This window comes from Cherax quadricarinatus, chromosome 39 (genome assembly GCF_038502225.1).
Source record: "Cherax quadricarinatus isolate ZL_2023a chromosome 39, ASM3850222v1, whole genome shotgun sequence".
NCBI lineage: Eukaryota > Metazoa > Arthropoda > Malacostraca > Decapoda > Parastacidae > Cherax > Cherax quadricarinatus.
In genome coordinates, this window is record NC_091330.1 from 25739582 (window position 1) to 25754612 (window position 15031).

The following is a 15031-nucleotide window of genomic DNA, read 5'->3' on the forward strand; positions in this document are numbered from 1 at the left end:
CTCCTGGCATGAAGGAAGCGAGGAGGAAGATTAGTGGGGAGGAGGTTACTGTTTTGAGGGAGAGTCCGCCTCCGCGATGGAGGGACGTTCTCCTTCAGGTGTTTTCTCTCGTTTAGCTGGTGAACCAAACTTCACCATAAACCGATCTAATGTGACTTGTCTTCTCCTTCGCATCAAAACGTTACGGAAATGAGAGACGACGTTATCATTCATCATGTTCAACACTACTCGTAACAGTTTTGTCGGGGTGGTTCTTCTCAAAGAAATCCTGGCACTCATTCCATTTTTTCTATGACAGCTTTTATCACATCACTTTTAATCTCATCCCTTCTTCCTCCGATGACTGCTCCTCAGTGAGCATCTTATGCTTATCATTCTGGAGTTCAGCGAGTTGATCCGTTGTCAGTTCCTCCTCGTGATCCTCGACCAGTTCTTCGATGTCGTCACTGTCAACTACAAAACCCATGCTCTTGCCCATGGACACGATGTCCTGCACATCAGAGGTCTCAAATCCTTTGAAATCTCGCTTTATCATTACAATACAGAAGACTAGAGAGGTAGAAGACGAGGTAATCAGTCCCTCAGCGTAGGAGCAGGTGCTTAGTACATGCGGTACTGAGCAAAACGTCTACAAAATAAAACTACCTAGATATTTCACTTGTGTCTAGTTCATAACCTTTCAAGATAAGCTTCCAATATGACCATCACGAATATACGTATTTTTCTAAGGCGTGTAGCACCCCAGCTGTATTATGAAGCAGTGAGCTGAATTATCTGCTTCTGTCTAGAAAACTCATCTATTGCACTTGGTGCATGACATCACTCATACACAGTTCTGTTGCAACTGGAGGCTCTCAGCAGTCATGTGATGCGTGGCATACCGACATGGCATAATAATATAAAAAATAATGGAACCACCTTCCTCTCTATTACGTCGTCCCAGCTGGCAATGCTCGACAATAAAATTATTTAATACAATTACCTAAATACGTACATGTCATTTTCAGTTAAGGATCACCACAAGGGAGACAGTATTTGCTGACACTGACAATGTGCGCCTCTCTCAACAAAACAAAAAACTTTCCGTAGTGAGAAAAACGCTTAAAGCTACTTTATATATATACATATATATATATATATATATATATATATATATATATATATATATATATATATATATATATATATATATATATATATATATATATATATATATATATACATGTGCAAAACAACCACTGTGAAAGAGTAGTGAAATTCCAAGCGCTTTCGTGACTACTCACATTGTCAAGGAACTGTGTCAATGACCTTGATAATGTGAGTAGTCACGAAAGCGCTTGGAATTTCACTACTCTTTCACAGTGGTTGTTTTGCATATTTTAAAATCACCTGTTTACTGTGATCTTATTGCATATATATATATATATATATATATATATATATATATATATATATATATATATATATATATAAACACTAATCTCTGGTCGAAGGAGACTTGAACCTACGAATCTTGGAACAAGGTAGGCAGTGTTCTAACCACCGTACCACACTGGTCCAATACCTTGGTGTCCAGCCAACGCTAGACGTTTTGGTCCAAGGCAGCCAGCATTCAGGCAGGTGGCGTCAGCTATATCATCTCATCCCCTGCATGCATCGACAGACGAGGGATTTTTTACAATGTTTAGAATTCGCAGAACAGGCGAAATATTCACAAACACTAATCTCTGGTCGAAGGAGACTCGAACCTATGAACCTTGGGACAAGGGACGCAGTGCTCTAAGCTTCGCTTGTTCTGCGAATTCTAAACATTTAAAAAAAACTCTCGTCGGGCAATGCATGCAGGAGATGAGATGAAATAGCTAACACTACCTGCCTGAATGCTGGCTGCCTTGGACCAAAACGTCTAGCGTTGGCTGGCCGCTAAGGTTTTGTTCCAGTGTTGTACGGTGGTTAGAGCACTGCGTACCTTGTCCCAACGTTCGTAGGTTCGAGTCTCCTTCGACCGGAGATTAGTGTTTGTGAATATTTCGCCTGTTCTGCAAATTATATATATATATATATATATATATATATATATATATATATATATATATATATATATATATATTATTTTTTTTATTATCACACTGGCCGATTCCCACCAAGGCAGGGTGGCCCGTAAAAGAAAAACTTTCACCATCATTCACTCCATCACTGTCTTGCCAGAAGGGAGCTTTACACTACAATTTTTAAACTGCAACATTAACACCCCTCCTTCAGAGTGCAGGCACTGTACTTCCCATCTCCAGGACTCAAGTCCGGCCTGCCGGTTTCCCTGAACCCCTTCATAAATGTTACTTTGCTCACACTCCAACAGCACGTCAAGTATTAAAAACCATTTGTCTCCATTCACTCCTATCAGACACCCTCACGCATGCCTGCTGGAAGTCCAAGCCCCTCGCACACAAAACCTCCTTTACCCCCTCTCTCCAACCTTTCCTAGGCCGACCCCTACCCCGCCTTCCTTCCACTACCGACTGATACACTCTTGAAGTCATTCTGTTTCGCTCCATTCTCTCTACATGTCCGAACCACCTCAACAACCCTTCCTCAGCCCTCGAGACAACAGTTTTGGTAATCTCGCACCTCCTCCTAACTTCCAAACTACGAATTCTCTGCATTATATTCACACCACACATTGCCCTCAGATATGACATCTCCACTGCCTCCAGCCTTCTCCTCGCTGCAACATTAATCACCCATGCTTCACACCCATATAAGAGCGTTGGTAAAACTATACTCTCATACATTCCCCTCTTTGCCTCCAAGGACAAAGTTCTTTGTCTCCATAGACTCCTAAGTGCACCACTCACTCTTTTCCCCTCATCAATTCTATGATTCACCTCATCTTTCATAGACCCATCCGCTGACACGTCCACTCCCAAATATCTGAATACATTCACCTCCTCCATACTCTCTCCCTCCAATCTGATATTCAATCTTTCATCACCTAATCTTTTTGTTATCCTCATAACCTTACTCTTTCCTGTATTCACATTTAATTTTCTTCTTTTGCACACCCTACCAAATTCATCCACCAATCTCTGCAACTTCTCTTCAGAATCTCCCAAGAGCACAGTGTCATCAGCAAAGAGGAGCTGTGACAACTCCCACTTTGTGTGTGATTCTTTATCTTTTAACTCCTCGCCTCTTGCCAAGACCCTCGCATTTACTTCTCTTACAACCCCATCTATAAATATATTAAACAACCACGGTGACATCACACATCCTTGTCTAAGGCCTACTTTTACTGGGAAATAATTTCCCTCTTTCCTACATACTCTAACTTGAGCCTCACTATCCTCGTAAAAACTCTTCACTGCTTTCAGTAACCTACCTCCTACACCATACACTTGCAACATCTGCCACATTGCCCCCTATCCACCCTGTCATACGCCTTTTCCAAATCCATAAATGCCACAAAGACCTCTTTAGCCTTATCTAAATACTGTTCACTTATATGTTTCACTGTAAACACCTGGTCCACACACCCCCTACCTTTCCTAAAGCCTCCTTGTTCATCTGCTATCCTATTCTTCATTTCAGTCACATAGAAAATAATTTGGAGATCTGAGACCCATTAAGGATCAGAAATAAGGAGAACTAGGACGATTTAGGTAGTCAGGGAAAACTTTCTATGTCAGCAGAATAAAGACTCAAGAGAGGAGATGACCCAACAAGATTGGATCTTTTATTTACCAGAAGTACATATGACATAGTTTAAATAGAATATAAGTGTTCCTCCTTGAACACTAGTGACCATACAGTAATGAACATATTTCATGTTGAACGTAATATTGAGTGTCAAGAAACTGTCGCATCTTTCGACCAGTAGTTGCTTATAACTACCTAACTACCTCCTCCTTCAGTTGATAAACTTTAACCTCCCTCTTATTGGCTGATACCATTCTCCTTGTATTCCATTCATCTTTTACTCTCAATGCAGCTGCAGCTATCAGATGATTTGATATATCTGTTAACCCTCTGAAAACATAAACATCCTGAAGTCTACCCATCAGTCTTTGGTCCACCAATATATAGTCCAGCTGTCAAAGTCCAGCTGTCATTGTCCATCTGTCACAACCCAGCTGTCACAGTCCAGCTGTCGCAGTCCAGGTGTCATAACGCCCTGTATCATATTTCGTAATCATATTTATCCTCTTTCTCTTAAAATATGTATTACCTATTACCAGACTTCTTACTATTCAAACTCCAACCAAAGGCCCCCATTATCATTTACCCCTGACACCCGAAACTTACCTACTACGCCCTCTGCAACAGTTTCTCTCACTTTAGCAATTAGTTCTTCCTCCACGATTACTTTCTCACTTGGTTCAGAACTCCGTAAACACTCGCTTAACATCTTCAAAATCTCCCTCTATATTCCTCTCTTCTCCACGTATATGAGCACTTATTGTTACCCACTTTTCGCATCCGACCCTTTATTTAATCCACACCCTTAAATTTTTACATTTATAGTCCCTGTTTTCCTGCTACAACTGATCCTTCACATTGTCGCTATTCCGTCTTGAGCTCTGACTCTCTCGGATACATCTGACCTAAACTCATTTATTTCTCTCCACTAATGCTCTCCTAAAAGTTCCAGTTTCGCCAATAGGAAAATGCCTCGGTCCACAGACCCTCCGTAATGCAGTGGTTCTCCATCTTGCTGCCACAATTCACACGGAATATACGTGTGTTTGCAGCGAAGCGCAAGCCAACCAATATGGTCTACATGGTATAAACTTCTCCAAAACTAAGGGCTGTCATGATAGACACAATGAAGTCAGCACTGTTTCAGCTGGGTGCCCGCCTGAGAAAGAGAGCTCATATCCCTAGCAATCAGCAATATTCACATTCCCGCAAACCGCCCCGATGGGATCACCATCTGTCCTTAGAAGAATGGCAAGCTTTTGGCATGGGACTACACCTGCGTGTCGACGCTGGCTAACACCTACAAGGAGGTGTTGCGCATTACAGGGAGGAGTACAAGATCAGCAAGTACAGAGACATAAGCCATCAGTATCAATTTCTCCCAGTGGGATCATGGTGAATGAATGTCACATGTTCCCTCAAAGAACTGGGTTCCAAACTCATTGATTCCACTAGAGACCCAAGGGCGGCCATTTTCATGTTCCAGCGTCTCAGCGTGGCCATCCAGAGGGGAAAATGCTTGCTGCATACTTGGCTCTTGTCCAGCTTCAGAGGAGCTGGAGGTGATTCATAATCTTAGGGAAAAGATTGGAGTCCAGGACCAAAAGTTCATTGACGGAGCCATGATCTGGGATAATCTAACGGGCTCTGAAACCAGACCTGCTCCCCTCCTCCAACAACTATAAACAGTCTCACTTGGATGGCCCCATAGTGGAGAATACAGCCTCAACAATGCTTCAGAGTGTGTCAGGGAAGGATAGAGCTCGCCTCCTGGCAGGGGATTTTCTGTTGGCTGTTTCCAGCTCCAGCCTTGGCACACGCCTCGACTCACAGACCATCCGCATTCGTGTTGCCCTGAGAAAACACAAATGATGATGGTCTCTGGGCACCATGATGGTAATGCTGATACATTAGTAAGGGTGAATGGGAGGGTGTTGGCACCTGGGGAAGAAGTTGATATCCTAAGGGTGAAATCTGACTCCAAACTGACCATGAAGAACCACGTTATAAATCTTGCAAACAAGGCAGCCAGGAAGCTTACAGCACTTCGTCGTATCTCGCATCTGCTTGACAGTTTACCTGGCCCCCCTGTCATCTGCGACTGCTTGACAGAGTAGAGAACAGAGCAAGACGTATCATCTCTCGCCTGGACCAATCCTGAATAGCTCTGTCATTTTAGCAGAGTCTTCAACACAGGAGGGATGTGGGTGGCCTTACTGTTATGTACAAGGCTAATATTGTCAAAGTACCACACTTGGATCCACTTCGAGGACAGCGAGAAGTAAGCTTCTATACCACAAGACGGGCAGAAAGCAGCAACTTCACTCTGGCTGTACCCTTCTCCAGAACATCACTTCATCTGAGATCATTTATCCCCAGGATGACTCGAGTCTGGATTATGATGTCAACGAGATAAAGTCAGTTGATCAAATAAAAATGCTGGCCCACAGATGGCTCCAACTTCATCCTGTTCCCTACTTGTATGTCTCATAACAATAAAAATGCTTTCAAATGAGCTGATGTAGGTAACAGCTCTTAGCTTGTCAATAAAGCTAGGGATTCTTAACCTAACCTTGTCAAACCCTGAGTAAAAAAAAAAGTGAGAGAGAGAGAGAGAGAGAGAGAGAGAAAGAGAGAGAGAGAGAGAGAGAGAGAGAGAGAGAGAGAGAGAGAGAGAGAGAGAGAGACAGTAGGTGAGAGAGAGAGAGAGAGAGAGAGAGAGAGAGAGAGAGAGAGAGAGAGAGAGAGAGAGAGAGAGAGAGAGAGAGAGAGAGAGAGAGATGAGGAGAGAGAGACAGAGAGAGAGAGAGAGAGAGATATATATATGACATATATATATATATATATATATATATATAGACACATATATATATATATATATATATATATTATATTATAGAGATATATATATATATATTATAGTTATATTATAGAGAGAGAGAGAGAGAGAGAGAGAGAGAGAGAGAGAGAGAGAGAGAGAGAGAGAGAGAGAGAGAGAGAGAGAGAGAGAGAGAGAGAGAGAGAAAGAGAGAGAGAGAGAGAGAGAGAGAGAGAGAGAGAGAGAGAGAGAGAGAGAGAGAGAGAGAGAGAGAGAGAGAGAGAGAGAGAGAGAGAGAGAGAGAGAGACGTAAAGTCTCATCACTAAAATAATGCACAACTAAGGTTACATAATTACATATATTTCTCGTAGTTTTAGGCTTTCAGTAATTATTCATTCTAGGAAGCTTAAATTATTTTCAGAAATTCTGGAGTTATGCAAATGTGTTTCATACTCCACCCCACATAGTTTAATGTTATATGAAGCAGGTTTGGAGGCTGGATGGTGCAGGTTTGGAGGCTGAATGGGGCAGGTTTGGAGGCTGAATGGGGCAGGTTTGGAGGCTGAATGGGGCAGGTTTGGAGGCTGGATAGTGCAGGTTTGGAGGCTGGATGGTGCAGGTTTGGAGGCTGGATGGTGCAGGTTTGGAGGCTGGGTGGTGCAGGTTTGGAGACTGGATGGTGCAGGTTTGTAGGCTGGATGGGGCAGGTTTGGAGGCTGGATGGTGCAGGTTTGGAGGCTGGGTGGTGCAGGTTTGGAGACTGGATGGTGCAGGTTTGTAGGCTGGATGGGGCAGGTTTGGAGGCTGGATGGTGCAGGTTTGGAGGCTGGATGGTGCAGGTTTGGAGGCTAGATGGTGCAGGTTTGGAGACTGGATGGTGCAGGTTTGGAGGCTGGATGGTGCAGGTTTGGAGGCTGGATGGTGCAGGTTTGGAGGCTGGATGGTGCAGGTTTGGGGGCTGGATAGTGCAGGTTTGAAGGCTGGATGGTGCAGGTTTGGAGGCTGGATAGTGCAGGTTTGGAGGCTGGATGGTGCAGGTTTGGAGGCTGGATGGTGCAGGTTTGGAGGCTGGATAGTGCAGGTTTGGAGGCTGGATGGTGCAGGTTTGGGGGCTGGATAGTGCAGGTTTGGAGGCTGGATGGTGCAGGTTTGGAGGCTGGATAGTGCAGGTTTGGAGGCTGGGTGGTGCAGGTTTGGAGACTGGATGGTGCAGGTTTGTAGGCTGGATGGGGCAGGTTTGGAGGCTGGATAGTGCAGGTTTGGAGGCTGGATGGTGCAGGTTTGGAGGCTGGATGGTGCAGGTTTGGAGGCTGGATAGTGCAGGTTTGGAGGCTGGATGGTGCAGGTTTGGGGGCTGGATAGTGCAGGTTTGGAGGCTGGATGGTGCAGGTTTGGAGGCTGGATAGTGCAGGTTTGGAGGCTGGGTGGTGCAGGTTTGGAGACTGGATGGTGCAGGTTTGTAGGCTGGATGGGGCAGGTTTGGAGGCTGGCTGGTGCGGGTTTGGAGGCTGGCTGGTGCAGGTTTGGGGGCTGGCTGGTGCAGGTTTGGGAGCTGAGTGATGCAGGTTTGGAGGCTGGGTGATGCAGGTTTGGAGGTTGGATGGCGCAGGTTTAGAGGCTGGGTGATGCAGGTTTGGAGGCTGAGGTGCGGGCACACGTGTTGTATTTATCAGCGTCTCGGTATTGTGTTCCATTAATATAATGACAACCTTCAAACGCCAAGCGATGTTTATATATATATATATATATATATATATATATATATATATATATATATATATATATATATATATATATAGATATATATATACATACATACATATATACAAAGTAGGGGCACCATTGGTACAATAAGAGAAAACACAGTAAGTGTCCGGGGCCCAATATCATCCCACCAGCCATATTGGGAATTACTAATAGACCCCTGTGTGTCTTCAAGAAGGCGCTGGACATATACTTGTCAGTGCCGGATCAGCCGGGCTGTGGTTCCTATGTTGGACTACGTGCGGCCAGCAGTAAGAGCCTGGTTGATCAGCCACTGCTCCACCGGGAATCCTGATCATGGACCGGGCCGAGGTAGTGGAGACGAAGATATGTGGGGACTCAGTCTCTCAGCCTTTTAGTCTGCCATTTGCTTGACGGTATTGTGTAGCGTTGTTATAACAGTTGTGGTGTGACACAGCAGCAGTATTGTGTAGCGTTGTTATAACAGTTGTGGTGTGACACAGCAGCAGTATTGTGTAGCGTTGTTATAACAGTTGTGGTGTGACACAGCAGCAGTATTGTGTAGCGTTGTTATAACAGTTGTGGTGTGACACAGCAGCAGTATGCCAACTTGATGCAAAAAAAATCTTTTGCAAACTATGTTATTCAGCAAATCACGGAACTCAAAGGCCAGTGCGTTAACCACTGGGCCTGAGAGTTTTAGTACTCACCTACCATGGGTTCAAGCCCCACCCATTCCGTGAATTGTTTGAAACTGTGTTATTACAATTTTGTGAATCCTATACCTCAACCAGTATTTACCGATGAGGAGACTTGGTTTTGATGACATACCGAGCATGTGCCGGTAGGCTTGCTGCTACTCGTTTTGGTCCCCGCCTTCTGTGATGTCATCCCCAGCTTCCACACCTCACTCCTGGAGGGATGAAAGGTTTTTTATTCTAATACGTTAGTGTCCTCCATGCCGCCCGACTATGTACTCCTGCACCTGACCTGTCATAACCTGCTGAGATCGAAATACACAGATGATGTCATACAACGCATACAACGGATTGCGAAAAAGATTTAGGAGTTCTGGTTAGCAGTAATCTGAAACCAAGACAACAGTGCATAAGTGTTTGCAATAAAGCTAATAGAATCCTTGGCTTCATATCAAGAAGCATAAATAATAGGAGTCCTCAGGTTGTTCTTCAACTCTATACATCCTTGGTTAGGCCTCATTTAGATTATGCTGCATAGTTTTGGTCACCGTATTACAGAATGGATATAAATTCTCTGGAAAATGTACAAAGGAGGATGACAAAGTTGATCCCATGTATCAGAAACCTTCCCTATGAGGATAGACTAAGGGCCCTGAAACTGCACTCTCTAGAAAGACGTAGAATTAGGGGGGATATGATTGAGGTGTATAAATGGAAGACAGGAATAAATAAAGGGGATGTAAATAGTGTGCTGAAAATATCTAGCCTAGACAGGACTCGCAGCAATGGTTTTAAGTTGGAAAAATTCAGATTCAGGAAGGATATAGGAAAGTACTGGTTTGGTAATAGAGTTGTGGATGAGTGGAACAAACTCCCAAGTACCGTTATAGAGGCCAGAACGTTGTGTGGCTTTAAAGATAGGTTGGATAGATACATGAGTAGAGGTGGGTGGGTGTGAGTTAGACCTGATAGCTTGTGCTACCAGGTCGGTTGCCGTGTTCCTCCCTTAAGTCAATGTGACCTGACCTGACTAGGTTGGGTGCATTGGCATAAGCCTGTAGGAGACTTGGACCTGCCTCGCATGGGCCAGTAGGCCTTCTGCAGTGTTCCATCGTTCTTATGTTCTTATGTTCTTATGTTAACGCCTTTGCTGCTGGGTCTAGCTCTGTGTCTCTATTTTATTATATCCCTTCCTCTCCTCTCAGTATCCTTCTCCTATCCCCACTTTCCATTCCCCACGTGGGTCCTTTCCTAAGAGTTAGTCGAGTCGAGTCGAGTCAGTGACTCACACATCAAAGCAGACCTCCAGAAAACCTAAGTCGCCCCGAGGCTCGGACTCTTGCTCAACCGTCGGAGGTGGCACAACTGGAGCCACGGAGCCAAGATTGTGAGAAATAAGATCCTCAAATCATCAAGAACACCTTAGTCACTTCAGATATACCCCTAACACCTGCAATACCTCGTGTGAGGGGGAAGGAAACAGACGAGTTTGTTGAGTTTGAGAGAATTCACACCATTGTACGCATCCGACTGAAGACACCATTTAAACCGGAAAGGTGATGTGCCTCTGCAGCAGAGCGTCTGTGACGATCGCAACTACTACACCACTTGTACTGAATAAGACACGCAAGACCCTGGCGAGGGCGTGCCCCAGCTATGGAACTGTAAACGGCACCCCACTTGAAGAAAACTCATCGGTACTTGTCATAGGACTGCCCCTGTCATAAGACTGTAGAAGGTACTCTTGTTTGTTTACACAGATCAGTTCTACAGTCTAAGAGCTGTTGTTCTACCTCAACTCATTTCAAAGTCCTACCCTATGTAAGGTATACTTCCACCCCCCAGGATGCCACCCACAACAATCGACTAACACCCAGGTACCTACTGACTGCTAGGTAAACAGGGACAGCAGGTGTAAGGAAACATGCCTAACGGTGCCCTTAAGGGTAATAATCTTTAAGTGATCAGATTAAAGTGTAATTAAATCGACACTTTGTAAACACTTAATTTTTCTCCCTAACAATAATATTCCTCAGAGTTCGAGAGATACATATTTATATTCTCAATATAGTAATTACATCAAGTCTTTCAAAATAATCTGCTAATTATGACCATCAATTAACATGAAAAAAGCTTAATGAAGCTTAATTAATATGCTCAGCTTCAAAGTAATTAGCAGCAACTGTGTCAACGGTAATAAACTCGTTCCAACAATATTATATAAAATTTCCAGGGAGTTTATTTATTAATCTCAAGTAATAATAATTCCGAGAGATTTTATTTATGATATTCGATCAATAATAATTCCGGGTGATTTTATTCTTGATAATCAAGCAAAGATAATTCTTTGAAAACGATTATTTAATGATAACTCGTAATAACATTAGGAATGCTTAAAACTCGACGTTGTCAGGCTGACAACACTAATATGACAGCTGTAATGACAACACTACTGACAACAGCACTAATATGACAGCTGTAATGACAACACTACTGACAACAGCACTAATATGACAGCTGTAATGACAACACTACTGACAACAGCACTAATATGACAGCTGTAATGACAACACTACTGACAACAGCACTAATATGACAACTGTAATGACAACACTACTGACAACAGCACTAATATGACAACTGTAATGACAACACTACTGACAACAGCACTAATATGACAGCTGTAATGACAACACTACTGACAACAGCACTAATATGACAACTGTAATGACAACACTACTGACAACAGCACTAATATGACAGCTGTAATGACAACACTACTGACAACAGCACTAATATGACAGCTGTAATGACAACACTACTGACAACAGCACTAATATGACAACTGTAATGACAACACTACTGACAACAACACTAATATAACAGCTGTAATGACAACACTACTGACAACAGCACTAATATAACAGCTGTAATGACAACACTACTGACAACAGCACTAATATGACAGCTGTAATGACAACACTACTGACAACAGCACTAATATGACAGCTGTAATGACAACACTACTGACAACAGCACTAATATGACAACTGTAATGACAACACTACTGACAACAACACTAATATGACAACTGTAATGACAACACTGCTGACAACACTAATGTGACAACTTTAATGACAACGCTACTAACAACACCATTAATATGGAAACTGTAATGACAACACTACTGACAACAACACTAATATGACAACTGTAATGATAACACTGCTGACAACACTGTTAACACAACTGGAACGAGAACACTAATGAGGCACCACCATTGGCAACACAAATTGGGTAACACTAGTGACAACACAACTAAGGATCACTACTGAGGCAACAACACTGACAACTCTACTGAGATAACTGTTTGGAAATAACGACTGAGACAACACTACTACGGAAACGCTTTTCACAACACTTGGGAGGCAACACTACTGACAACACTTGGGAGGCAACACTACTGACAACACTACTGACAGCACTACTGACAACACTACTGACAGCACTACTGACATAACTACTGAAAACGCTACTGACAACATTTCTGACATCACTACTGACTGCACTAAAGACATCACTACTGACAACACTACTGACAACACTACTGACATCACTACTGACAACACTACTGACATCGCTACTGAAAACACTATTGACATCACTACTGACAACACTACTGACACCACTATTGACAACACTACTTACATCGCTACTGGAAACGCTACTGACAACACTTCTGAGCTAACACTATTGACAAAACTACCGAATCAAACTACTGAGACAACAACACTGATAAAACCACTGAGACAACACAATTAACAACCCCACTGATACAACCCTGTTGACAAAACTATTGATAACACTACTTAGGCAACCTTACTGACAACACTTCCTAGGCAACACTACTAAGACGGCACTACAAAGGCAATACTGTTGACAGTACTACCGAGGCAACACTATTGACAACACTTCTGAGACAATACTTGACAATACTACTGCATCAGCATTAATGACAACACTACTGAGGCAAGACTACCTAGGCAACACTACAGTGACAACAATACTAAGGTAACATCTGACAACACTATTGTAGCTTCACTATTGACAATACTACTGATGTAACACTATAGTCAACACTACTGAAATAACACTACTGACAATAATGTTGACAACACTACTGACTACACTTCTGAAGCAACGCTACTGACAACACTGTCAACACTATTGACAGCACTGCTGATACACTGTTGACAAAATTATTGACAACACTTCGTAACAACACTATTGGCAATACTATTGAGGCAACACTACTAAAACAACACTACCGAGGTAACACTACCGAGACAACACTACCAAGGTAACACTACTGAGACAACACTACCAAGGCAACACTACTGAAACAACACTACCAAGGCAACGCTACTGAAACAACACTACCAAGACAACGCTACCGAGTTAACACTACTAACACGACACTACCGAGGCAACACCACTGAGACAACACTACCGAGTCAACGCTATCGAGACAACACTACCGAGGTAACACTACCGAGACAACACTACCAACGTAACACTACTGAGACAACACTTCCAAGGTAACACTACTGAGACAACACTACCAAGGTAACACTACTGAGACAACACTACCAAGGCAACACGACAGAGACAACACTACCAAGGCAACACGACAGAGACAACACTACCGAGGTAACACTACGGAGACAACTTTACCGAGGTAACACTAACGAGGCAACACTACCGAGACAACACTACTGAGACAACACTACCGCGACAACACCACGGAAGTAACACTACCGAAGTAACACTACTGAGACACCACCGAGGTGACACTATCGAGGCAACACTACCAAAGTAACACTACTGAGACAACACCACCGAGGGAACACTACTGAGGCAACACCACCGAGGGAACACTACTGAGACTACACTACTTAGGCAACACAACTGACTACACTACTGAAATAACATTACCGAGGCAACACTACTGGCACAACGCTACCGAGGTAACACTCCTGAGACAACACTACCGAGGCAACACTACTGAGGCAACACTACTGAGGAAACTCTTCTGAAACAACATTACCGACGCTACAGCACTGACAACACTACTGAGGCAACACTATTCACAACGCTACTGGAGCAACACAATTGACTCGAGTGACAACACAGCTGAGGCAGCACTACTGACAACACTACCGAGGCAACACTTGTTAGACAACACCACTGACAGTTCTACTGAGGCAACTATTTTGGCAACACTGCTGACAAAAAGCTGTCAACAATATTTGCAACATAAAGGTGATAACACTATTGACAAGACAACTGAAGCAACACTGCTGAAATCACTAATAAAGCAATACTACTGACAACACTATTGAGGCAGTACTATTGACATCATTACTGGCAACACTACCAACAACATTTCAGGAGACACACCTGAGACTGCAGTACTGACAACACTGTACTGACAACATTGTTGACAACAGTATTGATGCAATTCTTTTGACAACACTATTGACAATACTACTGAGCAACACTATTAACAACAACACCGAAGTATCAATATTAACAATACTACTGAGGCAAAACCATTGACAACACTACTGACAACACACCAGAATCAACACTATTGATAACACTAAGCAACACTACGGGGCAAGCATTACTGACAAAACATTTGAGGCAACACTATTGACAACTCAACTCAGGCAACACTGTTGACAATATTGCGTAGGCAACACTACTGAAAATACATTTGTGCCAACACTACTGTGGTAACACAACTGACAAAATTAATGAAGAAACACTATTAAATATACTACTGAGGGAACAATATTGACAACTTTGATGAGGCAACACTTCTGAAAACACTGTTGACGCAACACTTGATAACAACTAATTCAACGCTACTGATAACACTACTGACAACACTGCTGGCAACACTATAGACAGAGCACTACACACAAGTGGCAACACTATTGGCAACACTACAAGCAACACTACCGGGGGAACATTACTGACAAGACGTCTGTGGCAACACTATTGACAGTACTGACAACAAGGCTGTGT